Source organism: Pholcus phalangioides, unplaced genomic scaffold, assembly GCF_987345545.1.
Source record: "Pholcus phalangioides strain wild (caught in Gottingen) unplaced genomic scaffold, Ppha-v1.0 ptg000015l_1, whole genome shotgun sequence".
Taxonomy (NCBI): Eukaryota; Metazoa; Arthropoda; class Arachnida; order Araneae; family Pholcidae; genus Pholcus; species Pholcus phalangioides.
In genome coordinates this window covers 45,186,769-45,202,542 of record NW_028301608.1, presented here as the reverse complement: position 1 = coordinate 45,202,542, position 15,774 = coordinate 45,186,769, and the positions used below count along the sequence as shown (strand labels likewise).

The window sequence follows — 15,774 nt, the reverse complement described above, 5'->3', positions numbered from 1 at the left end:
AATGAGAATTCGTCTCTTCGATCAAAGTCTGGTGAATACAGCAAAGGAAATTGCTTCTAATGAACTTTGATCGATAGACGAACTTTCCACAAAATAACAATGGAAGGGTCGCTCTGTTCCTTTCAATTCCTACAATTCCTTTGAATTCTTTCTTTTCAGATCGACTCCTACCAAAAGCGCTTTTCTTTTAATCTCAAGCAATAGGATATCAGAACGTTTGGCGAAACTTTTATGCTGATCAACTGATTGGTTTGTTATCATTGATTGATTGGTTGGGTTCCCTTTATCATAGGCATCTTCTCTCTGTGCGATTTATTTTGTAATTTAATATTTGCCATTGTATTTGTCACAGATTTTCAGCATTCGAATACAGTCACTATTTCATAAAACGCTGCAGATATTCCCTGCAATATCTCACACTGTCATTGCACCTAAGATACAGTCATTCTAGATAGCGTATCAACATTATGACATGCTGCAGTTAATTATATTTTATTACGCACTAAAACTAGTAGAAACCAGTACCATTGTTTAACTGACATTTTTTATCCTACAGGGTGCTTCAGAAAAGATTCCCTCACTTTGATTTGACATAACTCGAAAACAGTGATAGATAGGAAGATGAAATACGTATGAGGAGATGGTATTTTTTAGGCCTGAGAAGTTAAATTTTCTGGATGTTATGCCGAAACTGATATTTGGAAAGAAAAGTGATTTGTTTCCTCCGGGAATCGAACCCGGTTCCTCTTGCATACCTGGAAAGTGCGCTCTGGTGTATTGGTTTGCGCATTTGCCCGGTATGCAGGGGGAACCGGGTTCGATTCCCAGAAGAGACAAATCACTTTTCTTTCCGAATATCAGTTTCGGCATAACATCCAGAAAATGTAATTTCTCATGAAATAAGTAGTTCGTTCAATGCGCAGGTATGGAATTTCAAATACTCTGGTTTGTGAAATTAGTTAGAGATTGCAATGCATTTTAAATAATGAGTGATATTGTCTTTCACAAACAGTGGTGGAAGTGAAGAATGGAATTTATTTCCGCTTTTCATTTATGTCACGTCATTCGTACGCAAGAAACTATTTCGGATCTATCGCACTGTGTTTTGATCCATGTTTGTGGAGGATAAATATCACACGTTGTTTGAAAGACGGTATCGCTCATTGTTTAGAGGTCATTGCACTGAGAATGTGGCGCCATCTTTAAATCAAGTTAGCCACGAATTTCACAAGCCAGCGTATTTGAAATTCCAGACCTGCCCATTAATCGAACTACGTGTTTCTCATGTTCGTATTGGTCATTGTTCTCAAGTTACGCCATTTCAAATTTGAGAAATCCTTTATGAAACACCCTGTATTATAAACGTATGTTGAACAATGCCAGTTCACCAATGGTATAGAATTAAACTTAACTACCACATTTTTTAAATTTTATTTGATTATTTTGATTCAATTCTTCTACTGCAGTGTATCCATAAGTCTCGCAGTTGAAGTTTTCAAGCTGATGCAGCGTTTTATATATTCTAGAAACCCTGCGTTTGAGAACCGTCGCTGTAAACACTGTCCTACAAATAACAGCACAGAAAGAAGTGGTGAAAGTATATGACTGCGGCTCCATCTGTAAGTCAAAATTGTAATAAATTTTCCTAAAGCGATTCATTTAAAATTCTAGACGTGCCCAGCACATAAATACCGCTTGTTTCAACTTTCTATCTCTCGGTGTTAAAAAATGATCCTTTAAATTTAAAGAGCCTTTTCTGAAACACCCCGTATGTACTCATGTGTCATATAACCTATCCGATTATTACAATTAATTCAATGGTTTTTATTCTTTGCGAATTACTGTGTATTCATCTAGATTCTAGAAGACAGGATAAACAATTTTAATAGCAATTATTTAATCAGTACGGTCTATCGATAACTTTCATCGTTCTTGGTTGAATCGAAGTTAAATTTCTAGTTTTTCTTTTTTTCGAAACAGAGAAGTAAGATAATGGATTTCAAACGTACATAAAATCTAGAGATTTTCCAAGTATTATGTCAACGTAAACTTCGGAAAGAGATGCTGATTATCTCTCCAACGAAAATCAAACACTGGGCGTCTTGTAAACCGGGCAAGCTTTTTACCATTATACCACGGACAAAGAGTCAAATATCACGCATGGTAGCGTAATTGGTTGAATAAATACATTGAAACCCACTCTCAACTTCAGTAATTGGACTCCTAATAGAGAATGTAGTGACTTTGATGTGTGTTGGGTCGAGAAAAACGTCCATCTCTAAATATTGTACAGTTTAAGTACCAGAAATGACGATCAGGCCCGTCATTTCGGGTCCGGGGGCTCCCCCTGGCTTTACAAAACACAATAAATATATACAAACACATACGCACATTGAGTACATATATGTTCTTTGCCCCCCTCCAGAAAAATTTGAAATGACGGTCCTGAGAGCCACTAAATACAAACGTCTTTATGAAAAGATGAGGTTACCGATACGAAAAAAGGGTGTCACCTCGTTCAATGTATCGTGAACTATTCATTTATGAACTATTTGAGGCCTCGAAAGTTTATTGTGGAAGGTCTCCACAATAACAATCCACACGTGCTGTTGGCGTTGAATGAGGCATAACCGTTTTAGACGCATTTAAAACGCTTTTCTTTCAAAAATTTCCTCCATTCTTCGAATTCGAATATCTCAGTGAATATATTGCACTTAGAAACATGTAATTTTGGTTCTCTTGGCATCAGGATAGACAAGGCAGCACAGGCAGCGCATTATAATTGGTATATAGCACAGGGGGGACCGTATAAAAGTTTAGATATTTTATTTTGTTACGCACAGTATGTTCACTCTCAAAACGTACAGGGTAATGTTTGAACGCCTGTTGAGCATTTTGTGAATTGGAATCATACCTATACTATACGACTTACGATTGATGAGATAAATGCCGTGCTATAGCACTTACAGGACACCCTGTATGTATATAGCCATGTATCACACTTTGGTATGAAAAAAAAAAAAAACGTCTATGAAATGACGTCTAAAGTACGTCGAACTTTCCCCAGGAATGTTTGATCACTTCGTGAATTTTGAGGCCAAAGCCGGAATCATTTCTGCATATTGGACTTTGGCCAATCCTCTCGGTCATTTTGTGAATAGACCTCTCTTCGGTCAATTCACAGTAACATATACAGTGAAACCTGTACGAAATGTAACGTCAACAGACTAAAATAATATTCCATTTTTGCAGATTTCCGTTTTATAAAGGTGCAAATAAAAGCACTAACCATTGAACAGACTAAATTTTGATTCGGTTTAGAACATGAATCCGTCTCATACAGCGTCTTTCTGTTTTTTAGGCAGGTTTCACTGTATATTCTCACAGTCAAATATCCATATCACGGATGGAATAACCCATCGAACAAAATCAAAAATATAAAGCCACAGGGCAAATTAAATTTTCAATCATTGCATTTTTTAATTCTAAAATTGATTAAAAATGATTGAAATTGAATTTTACGCACGTGCAAATAAATTTGTAATTTCATTTGCGTGGAAGAAAAGACAGAAGTTTCCGAAAAGTTTTATGTTTTTCTTTTCATTCCCAGATCATGGTTTATGCAGAATACGTGGAGATGTTCATACGGGAAACATGATCTTTTAATTTAATCCGAGGCAACAAATTCGATGAGATATGAATTAATTATTAGTCACAGTTTTTACAAGTTCATTTTTCTACCACATATCCGAGGAATTAATTCGCAAACCCCCTTTTCTGTGAGGAATGCTGTGGCCTTATGTTGCGTTGCGTTGGTTATCCCTACATTAATTACTGATGAATAATTAATGATTAACTTCGAATGATTGATGATTATGATTTCTTGCTACAAGGTTTTACGAGGGATTTCGGTCTTTATTCATAATTTATCATGAACTTTCTATATTTATTTGTTCCGGAAATCTTAACATCCTTCTTGGAATGGAATAAAAAAATGTAGCTTGTGTTTCTGGAATTTTTCCAGGAAAAATAATAACAAAAATAAGGTTTGGTGAGATATTGATCTTTATATGAAGGAATGTTACTTAGTACCAATATCTTGTGTGCGTCTTATTTATATCGTATTTAAGTTCCGAAAAAAATTGTATATATCTAAGAATAAATAGAAATAACACAAAAAAAATCTATATTCCTCGAGACTTCACTCGTATATCGGAGTGCCGTAGATGAGACTTTAAAAGCAACACTCCCTATATTGAAAATGTGATAAACGTACAATAAAGTTCGAAAATGTTATGACCGATACTGATGCTGTAAAATTACGCTGAAATTTCGAGAGTGCTAGGTAATATCGATGAATTTATTTATTAACGTCATTTACCGTCATGTACCACGTTTTCATTTCAGACATTTACCAAGTCGATGCCCGTTTTGAATGAATCAATCAACTATCATGAATTATTAGTTCCTTATTAATTAATAATTATTTAATAATTATAACTAATTAATAATAGACAAATAAATTTACTGCCATGAACTTATTAGTTTCTGGAATTGATGCTGTGTTGTTAGGAACCATCGACTAGATTCCGATTCTTGGTGACTATAGATTGTATCTCTCCAAGCTGGTCTGTCATTCAGAGCATGTCTCAGTTGTGCTACCTTCATTCCGGTACTTTCACAACACCTCTTCTATCCATCTGGTGCTCGGTCTGTTTCTTCCGCTTTATCTGGACGTTATTTCAAACATTATAATTTTTTCCAGTGATCATTCTGTACTCATTTTATGATAAAAAGCAAGGTAGTTTCTGTTTTGCGACTCTAGAAAGTAGTCAGCTTTGACTTCTTCGATAACTGATTTATTAGTCCTTTTAGCTGTCCATGGAATTCTGAGCATCCTTCTTCAGCACCAGAGTTCAAAGGAATTAGTTATTTTTCTATCTGCCTTCGCAGTGTTCAGCTCTCACATACATATATACATTATGACAGGAAAGACGCATTCGCAATCCTGATTTTCGTTTTCATTGGATCACTTAATACCCTTGTTCAAATTTTACCGTTGATCTTAGAGGCATACTTCTACTTATACAAAAGTATCCAAATAATGTGTAGATCTCAGATACGTCATCAACGGGTTGTATAGTTATTAAAATTTAAAAAAAAAACTAGTTATACGGACATTCGGTCGTAAAAACTCCATTGAAAAGCATTTGCGCAGGCTCAGTCCAACTAAAAATATTCCACGTTTCGAAGTGCAATATTCGCTGAGATATTTAAGTTAAAAACGCGGAGAAAAGTTGGGAGAGACCAGCGTAAACTAACAGACGACGCTTTTTTTTCCTCTCGTATATGCCATTATTTCCCTAATTTTCTCAATTTTTTTGAATTCAAATATCCCAATATGTCACTAAGATCAACGTTCCTCTAGTAGTTTGAGGTGCGAGGTGTTAGCTATGCGCCCTGTATAATGATTATTGCACCTGTAGCACTATGCTAAACCTAAGTTAAGAGTCAAAACATTCTATTGGTTAAATGTATTGATGTTGCAAAATATGAAAATAAATTTCGTATCAAGACGTTTCCATTTTGAAAATTATTTCGTGACCTCCCTGATTTATCAACATCGGATTGCGACCCATACATTCTGAACCTATGATCCACACCTTAATCTTGAAGTTATAATTACGAATCAAATCCTAAAAATATTTTGAAGAAATGGGCAAATATTGGAAAACGTTCCAGAAATACAATATAGTATATACATGGTGATTACTTTTGATTTCCCTTGCCGCAATTTACTGGCGATCCGTTGATCCTAGTGGCACACTTCCGAATAGAAAAACTACCCAAATAACGTGTAGGACTCAGATACATCAGTCTTGTTACAAAAGGTTGTATAGTTATTAAATTAAAATAAAAAATATTAACTCTTTATACGGCAACCCTGTCCTCGAAAACTGAATTACAAAGTTGTTAACCTGTGTCTTTTGACCCCAACAAAAAAAAGTTACACGTTTCCCAGTGCAATATGCGCTGAGATTGTTTCGATTACAAAAATTGGAGAAAATGTGACAAAAAATACCCATAAACGAGGAAAAAAGGTGTCTGTTGGTTTACGCTGTTCTTTCCCAACTTTTCTAGGTGTTTGGATTGAAAAAAAAATTATCTCAGTTAATATTACACTTAGAAACTCAGGAGCAAACAAATTTGTGTAGTTAGTTTTCCAGGACAGGGTGTTCGTAAAGAAAGTTTTTTTTTTCTTACCTTTTTTTTATATATAACTCTTTGATTATACAACTCTTGCAATATGAAGAAAGTATCTGAGGTCCACATTTGGATACTTTTTATTTGAAAGTATGCCTGTAAGTTCAACGTTTCGCCAGTGATTTGTTGTGTGGGTTGTTAGCTATGCACCCTTTATATCTGTTACTTTAGATGCGGTAAATCCGGTGATTATGCATAATTACTGACCATATGGGTGTGTTCGGTGGATTTTTTCCATATATTGTCAATTATAATTTCGTAACCGATGGTTATATATATGATACCAAACTCGTATTGATGAATATGATAATTTTTTATGGAAATCCCTCTCGCATTATTCACATTATATAAAACTAATTTATTTTCATAGCTATCATATATTTCTTACAATAATGAACTGAGTTTGTTTTAGGCGCTTTCCGAACGCCAGGATCGAAGAGTTCTCTGCAACGGAATAGATCTTGCTTTTGGGTCATATATCCACTCGCAGTAACCTTGAGTTTTGGAATGTAAATACATGTATATCTTTTCAAAGATTTCTTCAAATCATTTCACGTTCACCCCTTTTCATACACGGGCAAGAAGGATTAACGCAATTTTGTGGTTTCGGCTGCGAGAGAGAAAATAAAAACGCAACAAGTGATGAAACGTGACAAGAAGAGCCCGTATGCAGTCTAAGAAAGTCATACCCGAATAATAGACGAATTTAATCACGCGTCAAGTAACTTCGACGAGAGACAACAACCATCTACCCAATTCCCGCGTATACCATCATCATTATCTTACTTTATTTGCATTTGACAATAATTCGCTCGGAATTCCGCCAGCCTTTGATCGTTCAAAACTCCTCCGTCTTGTTCGATTACCCGAATCACTCGAAAACCGTATAGAGCCTGCATTCACTGTAAAATAACCAGACACTCCAGAGAGAGAGAGGAGCGAGAGAGAGAGAGAGCATTTCGACCGAGGATATACATAATTGGCAGAGGAGCCCTGAAACAACAAACACCCGACCTCCTCACCTTCCCAATCCCTTATAAAGTACACCCAATCTCCAAATAACTATATCCTAAGTGCTGTTTCGGATGTTACGCTTAAGACCCCTCCGTACCTATTTCTGTAACCGCGCCTATTAGCATAATAGCTGCTACTCATCACATTACGACCTTTAAGAGGCTTTTCCTTTACTATGGCTGTTGTTCGAACCTCCAAGTAGGCGGTTGTCAAGACTCAGTAGGTGGGCCGAACCGTCTTGAAGACTTAATCGCAGGGTTGTTTCCGTGGAAATTGCATTTGGCCCACTGATTCTGAGAAAACATAATCCCTAATTAAATCGATGGCGAAGAAAAGGAACCGACCTAAATGTGCTTGTTTTAGACTACAAATTATTTCTTTTCTACCTAATTATACGATTGCAAAGTAATGGGGGGAATAAAAACATTGTTTTTTCGGGAGAGTTTTATATATTTTCTTTCTCGTATTATATATAAAATTTGATTCTTAAAAACATTGAAAAAAAAAATATATATATTCTCTTTCTCTCTCTTTTATGTAGTAATTATGTTATGGATATGAATTTCACTCTTATTCATAAAATTACATTTTGCATGAAGAAAGAGCTCATTATTGTAAAAGATTTTTTTTTCTTTAATTTGATTAGGGGAAAAATTACATAAAAACTTAGTTTTTAGCATATGAATAACGAAATAAATATTATGAATATTACAAATCGAACGAAAATTATTTAAAAAATTCAGTGCCATCCCGAATTCCATATTGGTTATGAAAGATAATGATATGTGATGTATTGGAGTACGAATTCATGCGCACAATCAGAAATAATTGGCGCGCTTTTCCTCGTATTAGAATTTTTATTATTACATATTATATATAAGATGGGAAAATAAATTATATGAAATATAATACGCAAATATTATCAGAGTCCGGTGATGAGTTTCTTTTGTTTTGCGTATGAAGTTAGTAATTGAAACCCTTTGCTAGTGATATATATACAAGGGCGATTCTAAATTCATAGGAAAATCTTCAAGAGGCGATTTAAGACACCCAAACAACAAATCTTTTCGTCATAGAATGTGCGGGGAAATAGCAATTTCAAAGGCAGTGGAGGATGTCTTTATAGAGCGCTCAACAGCACAAGACCAAAAAGAAGCTTCATATCTTTCCGACGGATTTGCTACGATATGTGCTATCAACCATTCGAGGGTGCTTATGTACCTTCGGATTGGATTTGAGATTGTTTTTCATTGTCGCAAGAACCATTCGGGTTATTCTACGCCAAGCAATGATCAAGCGGTACAAATTGACTTAGCATTGCGGTACCCAAGTTGCACCATGAGAAGATATACCACATTTCAATACATCTTCAAATAGTTGGTAGCACATATCGCAACAAATCCATGATTAAAATATATTTGTTTTTGGTGAAGGGTTGTTGTCTACTCTCTACCGCCTTTGCTATTGCGATTTGACAGTGCATTCTATGACCAAAAACTGCTTGTTTAGGAGTTTTATATCACCTCTTAAAATTTGTCCCATCAATTTAGAATCACCCTGTACATACAAGAATGATTATAAGCATTAAATTTTTATTAGTTGTTAAAATTTAAATATGACTTGCCTTTCCATACGTATGCGCGTGTATCCCATACGATCCTTATCCAAATGGGTTTACAGGGTGTCCCAAGTTATATGTATAGCTGATATATCTGTAACCGTTGATTATAGAAACATACTTTCCAATTACAATACGTTTTCAAATGGTGTGCAGTTACTTAAACTCTTATTTGTTTGAGGGATCGTATGCATAAACAAATAAAGAAATTAACTTTTTATACAGTCCTTGTCTGCTCATAAAAATAATTAGAAAATTGTTGTCCTGTCTCTCCTGAGGACAACAAAAAAGTCCAAATTGCTAAGTTCAATTTTCTCTGAAATATTTTAATTAAAAATTCGGAGTAAAATTGGGAAGGAACAGCATAGATGATGGGAAGAAGCGTTTTCCGTTAGTCTCTATATCATTTCTTTCCCAACATACTCCGATTTTTGAATTCAAACCCGAATATTGCACTTAGAGACGTAGCATTTTGTTTTGTTTGGCTTCAGAAGAGACAGAGCGACAACTTTCTACCTAGTGTTACAGGGGATTACACAGGGTACACAGCGTGATTCTAAATTGATGGCACAGACTTTAAGAAGTGATGTAAGATACCTAAACGAACATTTTTTATCATCGAATGTGAGGTCGAATCGCAATAGCAAAGGGGATAGAGAGTCTCTTTTAGAGTGTATTTTCAACAGCACTTCACCAAATTAAATCCAGTTCTAAAGGATTTGCAGCAATAAGTACAATTAAGCATTCGAGGGTGCAGAGTATCGTAATGTGGTTGGCCTTCTTATGGTGGAACCTGGGTAACGCAAATGCTACCACAAGTCATTGTACCGCTTGATCATTGTTTGGCGGATGGTGGTGGTCCTTGCACCAATAAAAAACAAACTTCAATCCAATCCGAAGGTACATATGCACGTTCGAATAGTTGATACCACATATCGCAACAAATCTGCCGGGGTATTCCCTAATTTCAAATTTCAATTCTCTAATTTCGTTTGCATGTGTTCATTCTGCGCAGTATGAGGAGAAAACAGATTTCTACGAGGAATGAAGCATCTTCATGTCAACATACTAACGGTCTTAGTCAGCATAAATGGACGTTCAGACGGATTAAAGATGATGGTTCACCTGTGGATGAGAGAACGGATAATGGATGGTTGAGAGAGAGTCTCTCGAATGTGCGTATCCTTCATATCCATCGTCCGAGACCATCGCCATAGTTAATGATTGGAACGTGTCTAGTATGTCGTATAATGCTGAACCGCCACTGCATAGACTCAAACTAATCCCGATTAAACGACGTAAATCAATTACCACGCAGCATATAGTAAATGAATGCTCAGGATCAAGTGCCTTCACAATATGACTAGAGGAGAAATGGTCAACTTGGATTGCTTTGACAAAACGAAAATTTGTCATTTCTGACGAATAAAAAATATACAATTAATTATAAGTCAAATAATTATACACAAGAAAGACAAATAAACGCTATTCCAAATTGAATCTAATTTTTGATGCAAAATCGTGAGAAAAAATGCAGAAAAGACAAAAAAAACAATGTGATATATTTAATAAATAATGTATTTCAATCAAATGCATGTATTTTTTCGTAATTAAAGTTACGAAAACACAAAAATAAAGATTAATAATAAAACAATTTTGTTTGAACAGTACGCACGTGCTGAGCAGAACATTTGAATGCATTCATTATTATATGCAATTATTTACTCAGAGTAAACATTCATTTATATATAATTGCATTCAAATGCGCGGGCAAAAAAAATTAATGAAAATGTTAATAATAAGCGTTTGCATCGTGAAAAAAAATTAAGAAATTATGCGGATAAAAAAAAACGTTGAAATATTCATAATAATGTTTTAACGTTCCGAGATTCAGAAGTTTAAAGCTTTTTTCCCCCCAGATATCGTTTATTTTAATTAAATATTATAGAATTGTTTTGGGGTTTGTAGAATTCAGTATAATTAAATTTTTAATAATATTGCTTTTAGATAATTATAAAAAAATATATTTCAATTAAAATAAGTTATTTTGCATCGTTCTATCATTATATTTTGAGCATAAGTTTATTTTTCTTCACGATTTTATTACCGATTATATTCATGGAATTCCAACTAAATTATTCAAAATGTATGTATTCGTTTTCAAAAATATAGTGTTGCGGATTCACACGCACACACACACACACACACGAAGTCAACTTCGGCGTGTATATAATCGGCACAACTGATATTAGATTTACTTATGGGAAATTCACCGGAATCTGGTGATAGAATCCACAAATTTCGCGTATCAGATGTAAGGGAGATATATACCTAGGAACATTATTTTCCAAACTTTTCTTTCCAAGTCAGTTTTATCGTAAAATTTCACTTAAAGTTCAATTTTAAAATATGTATAGTTCACACATATCGGGTTATGTTCAAATTACCTTTCTGTTCCATTATAACAATAAGGTATGGATTTAAGGGCGGGCAAGGTACAACATTGGGTATTGAAAATTGAAACATGGTAAAGGACGGGCATGACCGCTTACTGCCCAGAGAGACTATCTTGGGATGGTTTCTTTCCCATTTCTTGGGATGGAAGGTCTCGGAGAGCTGGTCATGGTACAACAGTTACCCTTATGCGTATGACATATGACATATGTATACCTTGTGCGTATGACATATAGTGATTGACCACCGATCAGCAGTCGAATGAAGTCGACCTCTTCCCTAACGAAGTCTATTTCGACTCTGTTTCTTCACATAGTGATGGACTTCCAAATACATATACAAAATTCTGAAGTCACAACAGTCCAACAGTCCAACAGTGTGACTGGGAGAAAAAGAACGAAAAAGGTAAAGAAAATATATAAAAAATAATAAGGAAAATCAATGTAAAAAAAAAATTACTATTGCAATGAAGTCCAGAAAATTCTGATTGTCATAGCCACAAATACATCAACCCAATAGCAATAAATCGAACCATAAATGGTGTATACTAGCTGCATTTCCCAAAAACTTGTATATAATGCAAAATATACATAAGGTTGATTCTATAACTCCCCTCGCCACATTTTAAAAGTTAACCCTAGAGACATAATTCCATTTAGGGAAAAGTTATCCAAATAACTTATAGACTCAAATTCCTCATTCATGTTACAAAGGGTTGTGTAGTTATGAAAATATGAAAATGAAGTTTTTATATTGGCACCCTGTACTAAAATACCCAATAAGAAAGTTGTCTCCCTGTCTCTGATCGAACCAACGAAAAAATCCACCTTTCTAAGTACAGTATTCGTAGAGATATTTGAATTAAAAAAACCGGGAAAAGTTGGGAAAGAAAAGCTGAAACTAACGGGCAGTAACGGGCAGCGTTTCTTTCTGTTTTTTATGCTGTTCTTTTCCAATTAGTTTAGTTACATCCTGTATACAGTCGGATCCCGTTATAACGAACTCCAAGAGACAGGAGAAATCATTCGTTATAACGAAATTTCGTTATAAAGGTATTCCAGGTTTTATCTGGGGGATTGGAAACGTGTTCGTTAAAACGAGATTTTCGCTGTAATGGTATTCGTTATAACGGGATTAGACTGTATATCAAATGAATACAGCAGATACACGAAGTTGCATAAAATTCTGTAATTTAAAGTTCACAACGTTTAGAGCATGTGAAGTGATAATAGTGATTTAATAATCATTAGAGTAGTCTTAAGTGTTTCAGAAACATTGTGGTGTCCACGAACAGCAAGTTTAAGATGATTGTCTAAGCAAAAATTTATTTTTCCCTCATCGACTCCCCTTCTGAGAAAAAATGAACTCGTATCCCTTTCTGGCTAAGTCTGCCCATAAGATCCAATGCTGCATACGTAGCCTCTATTACCCCCCCCCCTCCCGCCACAGACTATTATAATGCAATATTTTTCTTTCGTAGTTACTTAGGTAGTTCCTTCCTTTCGTAGTTTTCCTAGGTTTTTTGTAAAAATTCTTATAAAGTATTCTAAACCTTATTAATTTTTATTGCCCACGAATCAATCTTAGATGTCGTAATCTTTTTTATGTTCCTCCATATCGTTCTGATGTTTTGAAAAATTCTCCATTGTACCGATTTCTCAGATGCAGTAATATTGATGATGTATATTTTTAAACTTTGAATTTTGTATATACATGTTTTTCTTGTATTCATACATGCAAACTATAACTGGGCTTTTGCCTGTAGTTTGTATTTAAATAAATAAATATCAAAATGCTCGTCTCGATAATCTCTTCGAGAAGCTCTTAGAAACCCGAATCTGCTGCGTATCCATTGGAAAAACCTGTATTACGCAAGTATGCAGGATGAATTTCAGTTGATCTGTCAAACGAAAGTAGGTGATATACGGGATCGTGTGGGGCATGAAGCATTATAGTAACTTTGTCTATATTTAATCGTTTTGGAGTTGTGGTGCATATAGAACGGAAATCAGCTACGTTTAAAAAAAGCAACAACATTTAAGAAGTTTCTGGCAGATATACACGAAAACTAAGCACATATTTGGAAGGAGCAGACAAAAATCCTATAAGGTGCCAGCATTTTCAACAGGATATATGCCGATTTTAGTGATGCATTGCAAACAGAAAGCCCAATTTCTTCTGAACTAGAACAACGATATGGTTTATACGCTATACCGAAAATGGTGGAATTGAAACGTTTTTGTTAAATTTGACCAATTGTTGGTACAAGGATGTTTGCAGAATTGTCGGTTACAGATTTTGGCGATAATTCGATTGAATACTTCTCCACAGGGCCGTAGTGTGCCTTCTCGGAGCCCCGGGGCAGACTTTTCCTTGGGGGCCCCTCTTGAAAAGGTTATTATTAAGCAAAACAATTTTAAACTTTTCTGGGCCGCCATTCGTCTCGGGGCCCAGGGGCAGTGCCCCGGTTGCCCAGCCTAGTTACGGCCCCTGCTTCTCCAATATTTCAGCACTCGTAGTTCACCATTAAATACAGATATGCTGATGGAAATGGCGTCATCATATACATTTTTGCCTGATTTTCCTAAATATGTGCTCAGTTTGCGTGCAGGTCTTCGAGAAACTCAACAGTTAGAGGCAGGGCAGAGTTGATATAGTCTTTTATGCTCCGTATTGGGCTTACAAAGCCATCCCTTACTTTCGTTTTTCAGATTAGGTAAAATTCACTCTGTATACTGACTGCATAATTGCTATGAGAGATTACTCACACATAACTTATCCCCACAATCTTTTATATGAAGTTTACAAATACTTCATTAAATGGGAAACAGTCACTAATTAATGAACATTACACCAATTTCTGTAACAATAACAAAAATAAATAAGATCAGAATAGCACAGAGGAATGAATGAAATAATTTAAACAAATGTTAATAATTCCATGAGAAAAACGTCCCGGCAGGTAAAAGAAAGTCTGTATCCATTGTTATAGCAAATGATACTGACGTTTGAAGATTAGGTTCATATACGCAATACTTTTCTTACATAAAAATAATTTTTCGATTAATAAATTTCGAAATTAATGAAAGAAAAGATTTTTTTACACATTGCTCAAAGTGATTGAAATCACTAATTAAAAGTACGTGTACTTTAATTATCCCATAATTCTATCAGAAGATTATCAAGTGAAAACCAATTAGAAAAAACATATCAAAGTGAATATTTGACGTTAAAACAAAGTAATAACTATCATAATTGACCTACAAATAAATTAATTAATCCCCGAAAACATCGAGTTCTGAAACACTCATAATGCTAATCTACTTAAGTAAGAAAATGAAAAAACACAAATACATCTACATGTTTCGATAGATATATTTTGCACAAATAAATTATCTTTTTCAGGGATCTGTAAAATTCAATAATTAGAAGAAAAAAAAATTACTTTCGTATTAAATATACTAATTAGTTTTTAATCCATCGTTACTGTTATAATTTTCATAGAAACTCTTTATAACATAATTTTGATTAAAATTTGATCCTGAATTTCTGTTTTTTTTTTCTTTCCCCTCCGAATTAATGCATTTGTTTCTTTGAGGTTTTTTCCCCCTCCGTTTCTTTTTTGTAGAAAACTACATCGTTTTAGAAAATTAGTTCATTTTTCTATCTTTTTTTTTTTCCTTTTACCTTACTTTTTTTTATCAAAAAACTCGAGTATTTTTTTTTTCCATTTTGACTGAAAATAAAAAAACTAACATTTTTTTTCTTATAATGGTAATGCTTTATTAAGCTCTCAACTATCGCAATTTTTTCACGATTTTCTTACATCCTCGATTATGCAGGGGTTTTTTTTTTCACTATGTTATTTGAATTACCATCTTGGTTTTTCTTTAAAAAAATATTTTTGGATATTTGACGAATGTTTGGTAATTACATCTTCCATTAAAAATACATTTTTTTTTCTTTTGTAGTATTTATCGAAGATTATAATCAAGGAATATATTCAACAAAATAGATAAATTGAAAAATCTGTTTAAATTCTCGTAAGTATGTGGGTTTAGTAAGGATGCGCATAGAAACTATGTTTCCTATAAAAAGAAGTTACCAATAAAATGAATTCACAATATATTGAACAATTTTGTCTTTTGCCTCATTTGTAGAACATAAATTTTTGAAGTGTGTTACGCGCTTAAATTTTCATTTCCAGAAAGAGCCTTCAAGAATTGACTATTTGCATTATCAAATTATTAATTTTTATTTATCATTCAAACTATAATTCATTAACTAATTTGTCGCATGCTATTATTAATTAATGTTTGATAAAACGTGTTTTGATCATTTAATTAGTCTCGTAAAATGAAAAAAAAAAGGTTAATTACCTTTGATGCTTAATTCTACGCTTTTACAGGTGCGGTAGTTACGCG

General features: G+C 34.3%; 1 long non-coding RNA gene across 1 annotated transcript in view; it reads left to right on the top strand.

Annotated features, from left to right (window-relative positions):
* LOC149076093 (uncharacterized) overlaps positions 1-15,486 on the top strand; it is a 54,723-nt gene extending 39,237 nt beyond the window's left edge. Inside the window, exon 2 of the long non-coding RNA XR_016194188.1 lies at positions 15,322-15,486. This is a non-coding gene — a long non-coding RNA (uncharacterized LOC149076093). The remainder of the gene's footprint in view (positions 1-15,321) is intronic.
* The last annotated feature ends 288 nt before the right edge of the window (positions 15,487-15,774 follow it).